The 13,032-nt window shown below is 36.4% G+C and overlaps 1 long non-coding RNA gene across 5 annotated transcripts in view; it reads left to right on the plus strand.

Moving 5' to 3' along the window:
* Positions 1-7,526: 7,526 nt before the first annotated feature.
* The window catches only part of LOC117803789, a 146,466-nt gene continuing 140,960 nt past the window's right edge, over positions 7,527-13,032 (plus strand). Inside the window, exon 1 of one of the 5 annotated variants that reach the window (XR_004627879.1) lies at positions 7,527-8,412. This is a non-coding gene — a long non-coding RNA (uncharacterized LOC117803789). The remainder of the gene's footprint in view (positions 8,413-13,032) is intronic. The other 4 variants (XR_004627877.1, XR_004627878.1, XR_004627876.1 and 1 more) reach the window with 4 other exon arrangements.

Consider the following 13,032-nt stretch of genomic DNA (forward strand, 5'->3'; position numbering starts at 1 on the left):
TTCATCCATAATGCTTCCCCACTTCCCACAGTTACTGATTTTATAATTTTTTGTGTACAAATCTTTTCATAATTTTTTCTATGGACACATCATTTGTATTATAATCTTACTATGAATATTTTTCCATATTAGAACAACTAGCACCCTTTGGTGTATGTTGTATACCTGCCACAAATTTTATTTAAAGCATTACTGTCTTACTTGACTCTTTAGTTGTTTCTAGGTGTTCACTATTATTAATAATGCTGTGAGAAATACACATGCCTGAGTACTTGATCAAATACTTCTTTAGGCTAAATTTTGAGTCGCAGAATTAAAAGTTCAAAAGATCAGAACATTTTTGATGCTTTGGGTGCATAATTATTACTAGATTGGCCTCTAAAATGGTTGTACCATTTCACATTCTCTGTGGAAGAGTACAAGACTGCCCGTTTCCCCAAACTGTCACCATTACCAGGTTACCTAATCTAGTGACTTCCAAAATTTTCCTGAAGATGACCCAAGAGTAAGAAAAATATTTTATATTGTGATTTAGAACACAACACACATTCATATACATATAATAAATACATAAACATATGTACTTAAAACAAAAAACTCAATACCCTCACTGTATGAAATACATTTAACTTTTTATCCTATTCCCTTTCATTGAAAAAACTGGCTGAGACCCACTAACTTAATGAATGATAAATTAAGCTGGAAGAAATGGAAGAAATGGTGAAGTTTTGGGGTGAAAGGAATAGGACCTAAAAACCTTTCTTACCAGCCAGAGCAAGTCTGTAACAAGATGAAATTTGACAGATACTGGGAGGGTCCTCAATCACCATCAACACCACCACCACCTGTGTCCGAGTGCCTTCCCTATCATGCTCATCCTGCCCTCACTTACTGAAAACCTTTTGAACTTAAGATGTGAGCTCTCAGCTCACCATCAGATTTGATTTATTCCCTTCAGTATACTCCCTGGCCTCTTCAACTCTATGATGGTGACCCAGAAGTCAAGCATCATTCCTCAATCCTCTCACTTTGAAACGCTCACCTTCAGATTAAGTTCAGTAGCCCCTCTTTGTCCTTATAATTATCTGGAACCATTTTTCTCAAATTGTCATTCTGTTTCTGACCATGTCATCCATCCTTCTGCCCTGTCCCTTCCCTGTATGTGTTAATAAACTTCATAGAATCTTCTCTCTTGGCTCCCTCTTTCCTTAGAATGACTTAAAGACACTCCTCCAACCCGAAATCAAATGGACTTGTGTTTGGCATATTGTATATGCTTGGGCATTTCTGAATTTTAGGAAAGGTCCTAGGTTACTCCTTTCCTTAACGCTACCATTTCCTTGGAGACCTTCTTTAAAATGGACTTTACTGGCTAAATGTCAGAGTCTCCAAAACACAACTTCTTTCTTGATCCTCAGAATGTATTCTGTACCACCTGCAGAATTCAAGGATATTGCCCATTAGTTTTCCACTCAGTAATAGTTGGTGGTTTTCAAACTGTGGTCTGGAGGTTGAGGACTTTCATAAAGACCTTTATGCATCCCCTTGGGAGGGAGGGAGCCAGAGGGGCAAGTTAGGAAGGAGTGTGCTCAACGAAGCTGTCACATTGTTAATATTTTTATATGCCAGGCTTTCTTGTAAAATCTACTTTTTAAACTCTTTACCAGTAACTTCCATAGAATTTTCAATTCTAAAAGACAATGCTAAGAAAATTAGTTACAAAAAATATTAAATACCTTTAAAAAATTCAGCAAGCAGTATTAAGCAGTATTAAAAAGACACCAAGTTCCATTAGAGTATTTGTATCTCTCTATTAACTCACGTGGGTGAGCAAATGAGTGACTGGTGTCGTCTCTAAATGATCCAAGAGGGTTTCCCCTGGCATATCTTGATGGCATAATCATAGTTTTGAATTTTACCTGGGCAGAGAATAATCCAGATATTTTCCTTTTTGGTACCTGCCATTTCCTACTACAACATAAAACAGAGTGTCATTGGCTCTAAACTTCAACTTGTTCTTTATCCTATGCTATTTATCTGCCAAATAAACAAAAATTCATTGCACCTTCTCCAAACAACCCCTTTCAACTTTGTACTGGCCTCTCCCACCTGAGTTGGGACACTAAGGCTATTTTCAGTTTGTTGTCCATGATGGTCCTACAGAGCCAGTACCAAACCCCTAAGCATAAAATCCTACCCCTGATGGCATCTTTGAAGCTGGGTTATGTGGAGGCTAGGAGTGAAGCTCTGAACACAGAATGCCTGAGTTCAAATCCTGATACTGCTGCTGCCTAGATGTGAGTCTTGGCAAGTTAGATTTTTCTGTTTCACTTTGCTCATCTGTAAAAGACATGTGATAAGTATAATACTTGGCACATGGGGATATTATGAGGATACCATACACTTAAGGCACTTAGAAAAGTGCCTGGGGCATAGTAAATTCTCAAGAAAAGTTGATTTTGTTATTCCCACGTAAATTTAATCCACTCTGATCTAAGTTATGATTGAGATTTTAGTGTAAATGAAGGCTACTGGTCTGTACTGCTATAGCAAAATAGGAAAGTATGAAAATGAAATACACATTTGTACTCGTGGCGATATTTTTCTATTCATTTCTTAATACATGTGAATATATGAGTAAAAATGAGTCAATTTAGTGTGCTGTCTAGCTTTATAAATCATACCTACTTCTCAGATATTTTTGAATTTGATAATTCTAAATATACATTTTAACAAGAGAAGCCCTCTTTTTGATGAAATGGCTTCTTACACTCACTGATTTCCCCTACCTTGTCCCCACTGTCCTCTTTCCTCCACTGACACTGCTAATGACTTCTTAAAGGAGCCGAGCACAGAGTGTTTTCACAGGTAGGCATATAAAAAGCACACAAGCGTGATGAATGGGAAGGAAACATCGAGATCACATAGTCCAAGCAGCCCTGTATGTAGTACTTATGGCTTCTAGAAATCAGAGGTGACAATACAAGGCAGTTCTATTCTCATTGGCCAAGGGTACTGGTGAACTCCTGTGACAGAAATCTGAAAAATATTTTGGTCCTGATTCTTACCTGGTATGTGGTCAATGATGTTGAATAAATTGAGTCCTAATAAAACCATTTCTGCATCATGAGCTGATCCATGGACTGGTCTGTGTCCTCCACTCATCACAGACTCTTGATGAGACAAGAGGTGACATGTTAACCGCCATATTTCAGTTTAAGGTCTTCAACTCTATATGACTATTTGATAACACTATTTCTATTTATCATGATGAAGTCGGTACAAATACTGAACCCTGAGATTTGGCTGTTTTCTTAATTTTTATTTTAATTCCAGTATTATTAACATGCAATCTTTTATTAGTTTCAGTTGTACAAGACAGTGATTCAACTCTGTATACTACTCAGTGCTTATCAAAAGTGTACTCTTAATCCTTTCACTTGTTTCATCCATCCCTACTCACCTCCTCTCTGGTAACCACCAGTTTGTTCTCTATATTTAAGAGTGCTTTCTTTAAAAAAAAAAAGTGTTTTCTTGTTGGTCTTTTTTTTATTTGTTTTGTTTCTAAAATTCCACATATGAGTGAAATCAATCATGAGTGAAATACCTCAAATCACATATGGGGTATTTGTCTTTCCCTGACTTCTTTCACTTAGTGTTATACTCCCTAGATCCATCCATCTTGCAAATGGCAAGATTTTGTTCTTTTTTTTTAATGACTGAATAGTACTCCATTGTATATAAATACCACATCTTCTTTATCCATTCATCTATAGATGGATACTTGGGTTGTCTCCGTAATTTGGCTATCGTAAATAATGCTGCAATAAACACAGGGGTGCGTATATCCTTTCAAAATAGTGTTTTCGTTTTCTTTAGGTAAATAGTCAGTAGTGAGATTACTTGATCATGTAGTGAATCTGTTAATATTTTGGAGAACCTCCATATTGTTTTCCATGGTGGCTGCACCAATTAGCATTTCTACCAACAGTACATGAGGGTTCCTTTTTCTCTAAATCCTTGCCAACACTTGTTGTTTTATTGTGTTTTTGATTTTAGCCATTCTGACAGGTAGAAAGTGATGTCTCATTGTGGTTTTGATTTGCATTTCCCTGATGATGAGTGACGGTGAGCATCTTTTCATGTGTCTGTTGGCCATCTGGATGTCTTCTTTGGAAAAACATCTATTCATCTGCCCATTTTTTAATTCGATTGTTTGTGTTTTGGTGTTGAGCAAATGATTCTTATCTCGTGAAAGGAAGATAAAAATGTAACTTTCTTGGAATTTGAGAGACCAACTTCTCAGAAAGCTATTAAATCCTTTCTGTGTAAAGTTTATTATCTGAGCCACCCATTGATAAAGAACAGTGACAGCCAACCCAGGAGTAGGGTTGGCTCGGCTTCTACCAGGGTCCTACCGAATGTAGTTGAGGAATGATTTTTTAGATGAGATGAGATGTCTTTCCTTTTTCTATTTCCCCACCTCAGGTTCTATTTTCTCCATCTTTTTCACAACTTTTTTTTGCCTGTGCTTTTTTTCTTCTCTCTATTCTCTCTCTCACTATCTACAAAGCATGTTATTGGGAGAATAGAGTAAAATAAGCACCACTCACAAGCCAAAATGATAGGCTATAAAGCAAGATAGTACATGAAATTATCCATGGGAATTGTACCATTTAGGTCATATTTGTCTTGCAGTTATTTTTAAAATGCCTATTTTAATCAGGCAAAGTATACAAGTAAACAATGGTAGAGAAGATGTCCATTACCACCTAGATTGTGTACTTCATTTACCTAATTGCTCTTTGCTTCGGTCCTTACTCCTTTTTGTTTCTGTTTGACTTCTCCCTTTAATGCTTCTGACCGTACCATCTTTTTTTTTTCTTTCACTCATAATAATTTCTCCATGATTTTTAATTTTTCCAAATAAAAGCAATAATAGCAGATATCAAAAAATACCTTTCACAAAATTTTTGTTAAAAAATTATACTTAATATCTCTCCCCTAGGCTATGAACAGCATAGGCAGGGTTTGTGTCTCCAGCATCTGGAATATTACCTGATACATGGTAGGTGCTTAGTGCACTTGCTGAATAGATCGAGTACTAATATGTTTTTAACTTTTTATTTTGGGATAATTTTAGATTTATAGGAAAGGTGCAAATATGGAGCTTTCCTGTATACCTTCACCCTGCTTCCCAGGGTGTCACAAAACCTTGTCACAAACCTTGTCACAAAACCTTGGTTCGATTGTCAAAACCAAGAAATTAGCCTTGATATTATGCTATTAACTAAACTACAGACTTTGTTCAGATATCAACAGTTTTTCCACTAGTGCCCTTTTTTCCTGTTCCAAGATTGAATTCTTGATACCATCTGGCATTTTGCATTCATGTTATTTTAGTCATTTCTAATATTGGGTACTAATTTAAAATTTACTTTTTATGACTTTACTTTCAATACTTTGTCATGTTAAATGTTATGAGACCCTAAGAAGATTTGTGAAAATGTAGAAATTCTAAAATCATCACTTTTCAGTGACTCCAATTTTGCCTGGCATCAGTGTGGTATAAGAAAATGTATTCTATTTAAATTTAAAGATCTGGAAAGGGAAAATTTTCCCTGGCATCACTTGACCTTTCAAATTCCCTTTATTTGAAAATGTAGCTCTCTTTATTGGCTTTTGTAATACAGTGAAGGTTTATTTCTCAGCATTGATAATTCCAATGCTACTCAAATGGTAAGGTTAACGCAGTTTCCTGGGGAAAAATATTTTACAATTTTATTATTGTAAGCAAATTAAATTCCAAAGGAAAGACTTTTAGAAAAGGGTTGGGTTTTTGGAGTCAATCTTCAGATTTTTTTTTGTGGTAATCCCAGTAGGATTTTTAAAAATTGCTAGACAGTCTTCTATCTTATTATTGCTTTATATACCACTTTTCCCCAACTGTTTAGTTACAGCCTCCTGTGCACCATTTAGAGTAGTGTGCTGTCCAAAATTCTTGCCTTTTCTCCATGAAATAAAATACCCCGTGTTTTTCTAAACCATATGGTAAATAACGGCAAATTTTAAAAACTGAGTGGTATTGCCCAACCAAATCTAGCATAATCCTTGGCCCAAACTATACATTCAAAAGATTTATTGAAAAGTTGAACTCCTAGAAGCAGAGAGTAGAATGGTGGTTGCTGGGGACTGGGGCGTGGGAGAAATGGGATGTTAATCAAAGGGTAGAGACTTTCAGTTAGAAAATGAAAAATTCTGGGGGTCCAATGTGGAGCATAGTAACAATCGTTAACAATAATGTATCATATACTTGGAATTTTCTAAGAGAAGATCTGAGTGTTTCGTACCACAAAAAGAAAGGCAACCGTGTGAGGTGATGTGTGTTAACTCGATGGGGGTAGTTATTTCACAATGTACATATGTATCAAATCGTCACGTTGCATACCTTCAATTCATACAACTCTTAATGTTTCAGATCTACCTCAGTAAAGTTAGGGATAAAATGGAAAGAGGCTTGTTGATGGATTCAATCCTAGCAGGCCTGAATGGGGGCAGAGGGGACGTCTTCCCTAGAGCTCTTAAAACTCAGTCCAGATCCCTGCCTGCCATCTTGAGGACACAGTGAGAATTGCACCCAATTCTGTCAAACCGTGCCTACTCATGTTAAGAGCAAGGTCCTTTATTGAATCAAGAAGGAGACTGTGGATTTTTAAAGGGACGTGGATTGAGACAATTATTCAGATGATTAACATGAAAATGAGTTTCCACCCGAAATGTGCCAATTATTGAAGTGATTTCAAACAAAATCACCAGAAAATACTTTGTCCCCTACTTGATCTGGGTAAAGTGGAGGAACATGAAGAAAGTACAAAGTTTTTCTTCAGTAAACATGGGTCAGATGCTATTTTTTTCAAGTAGTTTGTTTAGGTCTCTTAAAATGTCTGATGCTTAAGTTGGAAACAAAAAAAAAAAGGACTGTTGATAATTAAGGACCACGGAGGGAAGAAGATCTGGCAAAGAAACAAAAGGCTGTTTTGCAAGTGGTCAGTGCAGCATCACCCTTGAATTTTTACCGTATAATCATAGAAGATGAGCACAATGGGGTGGGCTGTGTTTGTGGCCAAATAATTTTAGCCCACTGTGAATCTATCCCCCTCTCTGAATTTTATTCCCTTACAGACTCTTTTCTACATGCACAGGGCACAGCCCCTTTCTCTGCATTCACTGTTGATTCCATCTGGTGTCACTCCAAACCTCCAGATGGTCTGCCACGTAACAAGTGCTGTGTGGGGTGGTTGCCTCATCAGCACTTTCATCCTCTCCCAACCCACTGGCTCTTTGTTGTGGCTTTTGGAAACATCATGGGTGTCTTTCTCTCTAACAATAATTTTAAGTCTGTTGTGTTGTTCAGCCCACTGCCCTTCGTCTCTCCATCTCCCACATTATTTGCCTCTTCTGCCTTATCCTTTTACGTGTCTAATTCCAAAAACACAGCTGTCTTGTCTTCCTTGTGCATTGCTAGCCAGATAAGGAGAATCCTTCCATCATTAAAGACACATTTTCCACATGAGGATTTTAATGGACATGAATAGACACCGTAAGATTGACAGAATGATTCCAGCGCAGTGTCAGCAGTAGCACATACAAGATGAAGTAGTTCAGTGCAGGCGGCTTCCTCGGGATGCAGTGGACTGTCAACAGTTAGGGAGAATTTCTCACTAGGTGAGTATCTCTAGCTATTTTGCTTTGCTCTGGTGGTGTCGGTTCCTAACTGATAGTGCATAGATCTGTGTAAATGTGGAGCCTGCTAGTCTCTCCACAATCCATTTGAAAGCTAAAGTTCCTTAAAAGTGGCAAACATGCTCTGTAAGAGTAACTGTGGGCCAGGCATTGTTCCAAGTGCTTTACGTGTAGTAACTCATTGTAGCCTTACGACAACCCTATGAGGGAAAACTAGATCTTTGTTTTAGAAATGAGAAAACTAGGAAAAGCCTGCAAAATGCTTCTTCCTCCATAGCTTCAAAAGGCATCCTCCAAAGCAGGTACCCACATGCAAAACTCCAAGAGGTAGAGTCAGGATTTGGACAGAAGCAGCGGGGCTCTAGAGTCTGTCCTCCCAAGCATTATACTGTGGATTTTCAGGATGCCCACTGCCGGTGAACACGTCCAGGAGAGAGGGCAAGCGGAGTACTTCATTGGCTTGAGGATGACCTAACGTGCTCCGGAAGCCTGCAGTTAATTCAGCATGCTAACACTGACAGAATGAATGCCAGACATCAGCAAGTAGTTGAGAGGTGGGGCACATTGACCACAGCGCCGAGTCTGGGTCTCAAGGAGAATGTTCTCATGCTGTTTCTGTGGAAGATGCTCCAGCTGGAAAGAGCTCTCCTCACAAACACAAGGAATCAGGTAAAGGAACACTGGACTTAGGGAGAGATTCTACAATCTAAAGAATGAGAACATTTTTTTGGGAGGTTGTAGGAAAAAAAATCAGACTTCCAAAAATTGTTTAAAACACAAAAGTAAATTTTATAACACCTGCTTTAGGTTTTAATGAAACATAGAAAAAATTCTATAAAGATAATATATATACAAGAACAAATGTGATAAGAAATATGAAAAAAGGACTTCTGTGCAGGTAAATTTAAGAAAAACCTTGTTGCACAAAGTTAAATAATGTATGATTTATAGCTGTTCAAAAAATTCTTTCAAGATTTGAAAAAATTCCTGATCAGAAAAAAATGAGTAATAAAAATCAAATATAGGAGAGCATAAAGATTTACTGGCCTAAGAAAGACCATCGTAAATAAGTGACACCAAATAGCAAGCAAAATTGTGAAGAAAAACCCCTAGACATAGCCTGATGAATTGTTTTGGAATTTCAGAGAAAGAAAGCGCTCTGTTTAAATGTCTGGATGTGGGGGAGGGAAAGCAAAATAGAAGCAAACCAGTTTTATTACAAATGAAATGAAACTGAGGTGCTTGGTTGGCTTAACTGAAAGAGAGTGTGACTGTTGGTGTCAGGGTCATGAGTTTGAGCCCCATGAGGTGTGTAGAGAGTACTAAAAAAATAAACTTTTAAAAAATTTAAAAAATAAAATATTTTAAAAAACAACAAATGAAATGACACTGGTTTTATACTTTACAACATTAGTGTTAGACTCTAAGGATTCAGTGTTTATGCACCATTGGAAAAAATCATGATCTGTTTTCTTTTTTAAAAATATTTTTTATCAAAATAATCTGACATATTTAAATTTAAGGTGTACAGCATGTTAATACATTTATATATTGTAATTTGATTGCTCTTGTAATGATAATTAAAACCTCCAGCATTTTTATAATTTCTCTTCAGTGGTTGGAATAATTCTGTTCTAGTCTCTTCTCAAGTTTTATGATTACAACATAGTATTGTCTATATTCACTATACTGTGCATTAAATCTTTAGGACTTATTTACTAATTTCAAGTTTACACCCTTAAACATCTGTCCACCCTTGCCACCCATCCCCTGGTAACCACCATTTTGCTCTGTTTTTACAAGTTTGGCTTTCTTAGATTCCACATACCAGTTCTTGTCTTTCTGACTTTTCTAACTTAGCATAATGTGCTCTATGTCCATCCACATTATCAAAAATGTCAGAATGTCCTTCCTTCTCATGGCTGGATAACATTCCATTGTGTGTGTGTGTGTATGTGTATACACATATATATGTATACACACACACACGTCTATGGGCACTTAGGTTGTTTCCATATCTTGGCTTTTGTGAATAATGCTGTAATAATTATGGAGTATGTAGGTCTTCAGTATTCTGTTTTCATTTCCTTTGGGTATATATTTAAATTACTTTTGGAATTCGTGGATCATATGGTAGATTTATTTTTGATTTTTTTTAGAAACTACCATTTTGTTTTCCATAGTGGCCGAACCAATTTACATTCCAAACAACAGTGACAAGAGTTCCCTTTTCTCCACGTCCTTGCCAACACTTAGCTCTTATCTTTTTTTTTTTTTTAAAGATTTATTTATTTTAGAGAGTGAGAGAGAGCATGCATGTGGGGGGGGAGGGGCACCTGCTGAGTGTGGAGCCCAACACAGGGCTCGATTTCACAACCCTGAGATCAAGACCTGAACCAAAATCAAGACTCTGATGCCTAACTGGCACCCCGTATCTCCTGTCTTCTTGATAATAATGTCTTCTAGTAGGTGCAAGATGACAGGTCCTTGTGACTTTGATTTACATTTCCCTGATGATGAGTGATATTGAGCATCTTTTCATGTACCTCTTGGCTCTTTGGATGTCTCCTTTGGAAGAGTGTCTATTTAGTTTCTCTGCCCATTTTAATCCAATATTTTTCTTATTGAGTTATATGAATTATTTTTATATGTCGGATATTAACCCCTTAACCAATATATGGTTTACAAAAATTTTCTCCCATTCTATAGGTTGACTTTTCATTTGTTAATTGTTTCTTTTGCTATGCAAAATATTTTAAGTTGGACGTAGTCCTCTTTGACTTCTGCTTTGTGTGTTTGTGCTTTTGGTGTCCTATCAAAAAAATCATTGCTAAGATATATATCCAGGAGCTTCTTCCTTGTATTTTCTTCTAGGAGTTTTATGGTTTCAGGTGTTATGTTTGAATCTTTGATTCATCGTGAGTTAATTTTTGTGAGTGGTGTGGGATAAGGGGTTCACTTTCATTGTTCTGACTGTGTTTATCCAGTTTTCACAACACCATTTGTTGAAGAGACTATCTTTTCCTCACTGGGTATTCTTGGCTCCCTTGTTGAATATTAGTCCAGTATATAGGGGATGGGTAATTCTGGGTTCTCTACTCTGTTCAGTTGGTCTTTGTATCCATTTTTATGCCAGTATCCTGTTTTGTGTTCTTTTACTATAGCTTTTTAGGGTAGTTTGAAATCAGGGGCTATGGTACCTCCCACCTTGTTCTTCTTTCTCAGGATTGCTTTGATTATTCAGGGTCTTTTGTGGTTCCATACAAATTTTAGAATTTTTTTTCTATCTCTGTGAAGAATGTCAGTGGCATTTTGATGAGGATTACACTGAATCCATAGACGGCTTTGGGTAGTATGGACATCCTAACAATATTCTTCTGATCCATGAACACAGGCTGTCTCTCCATTTGTTTGTCTCTGCTTCAGTTTCTTTCAGCAAGGTCTTGTACTTCTCATTGTACAGGTCATTTACTTTCTCAGTTAAATTAACTCCTAGGTATTTTATTTTTGATGCTATTGTGAATGGGATAGTTATCTTTATTTCTTTTTCTGACGTTTCATTATTAGCAAATAGAAATGCAACTGACTTCTGCATATTGATTTTATAGCCTGCAAATTTACTTAATTCATTGATTAGTTTCAGCAGTTTTTTGGTTGAGTCTCTGGGTTTTTCTATACACAAAATCATATCTGCAAATAATAGTGTTACTTTTTCCTTTGATTTGGATGCCTCTTATTTCTTTGTCTTACCTAATTTCTCTAGCTAGGACTTTCTGTACTATATTGCATAAGAGTGGTGAGAGTAGACATCACTGTCTTACTCCTGATCTTAGAGGAAAAGCTTTCAATTTTTCACGTTAGCTGTGGGTTTTCTGTATACGGCCTTTATTATGTTGAGGTGTGTTCCTTTTATACTCAATCTGTTGAGAGTTTTTATCATACAAGGGTGTTGTATTTTGCCATTCTTTTTCTGCATCTATTGAGAAGATCATGTGATTTTTCTTATCTTTCATTCTATTAATGTGATATATATTTTTGGTTTATGTATGTTGAACCATCTTTGCATCCTAAGGATAAATCCCACATGGTAATGGTTTATAGTCTTTTTAATGTGTCCTTGAATTTGGTTTGCTAATATTTTGAGAATTTTTGCATCTATATTCATCAGGGATATTGGTCCATTTTTTTCTTATCGTGCCCTTATCTAGTTTTGCTACCAGGGTAATTCTGGCCTCGTAGAATAAGTTTGGATCTGCTTCCTCCTCTTCAATTTTTTTTTTTTTTAACTTGAGCAGGGTTGACGTTAATTCTTCTTTATTCTGGCAGTGAAGCCGTCTGGTACTGGGGTTTTCTATGTTGGGAGGTTTTTGATTACTGATGTGATCGCTGTACTCATTATTGGTCTATTCAGATTTTCTATTTCTTTGTGATTTGGTAGGTTGTGTGTCTCCAGGAATGTATCCGTTACTTCTGGATTATCAAATTTTTTGACACATGATGTTCATAGTTGTCTCATGATATTATGTATTTTTATAGTATCAGTTGTATATCTCCTTTCATTTCTTTCTTTTTTTTTTTGTATCTTCTTTTTTTCTTAGTCTAGCTAAAGGTTTGTCAAAATATTTTTCTTTTTGAAAAACCAGCACTTGGTTTGGTTGATCCTTTCTATTGTTTTTTTTTTTTTTTTCTGGTCTCTATTTTTTAAAATTTCTGCTCCAATCTTCATTTCTTTCCTTTTGCTAACTTTGGGCCTAGGGTTTTTTTGTTTTGTTTTTTTTCTTCAGTTCCTTGAGGCATAAAGTTAGGTTGTTTGAATCTAATTGCCTAATACAGGCATTTATCACTATAAATCTTCCTCTCAGAGCTGTTTTTGCAGCACCCCATAGGATTTGATAGGTTTCCATTTTCATTTGTTTTGAGATAATTTTTATTTCCCTTTTTATTTCTTCTTTGACCCATTGGTTTTCCAAAGTGTATTGTTCAGATTCCACATGCTTGTAGACTTCCCCACTTGCTTTTCTTTTTTCTTTTCTTTTCTTTTCTTTTCTTTTCTTTAAGATTTTATGTATTTATTTGAGAGATAGCAGGAGGAAGCACAAGCAGGGAGGAGGGGGAGAAGCGGGCTGGATCTCAGGACTCTGAGATCATGACCTGAGCCGAAGGCAGACATTTGACCAACTGAGGCCCCCAGGTGCCCCTTTCCAGCTTTCTTCTTGTTGATTTCTGGTTTTATAACATAATGATCAAAAGAGATGGTTGATATAATTTCGATCTTAAATTTGCTAAGAC

This window comes from Ailuropoda melanoleuca, chromosome 9 (assembly GCF_002007445.2).
Source record: "Ailuropoda melanoleuca isolate Jingjing chromosome 9, ASM200744v2, whole genome shotgun sequence".
Classification (NCBI taxonomy): domain Eukaryota; kingdom Metazoa; phylum Chordata; class Mammalia; order Carnivora; family Ursidae; genus Ailuropoda; species Ailuropoda melanoleuca.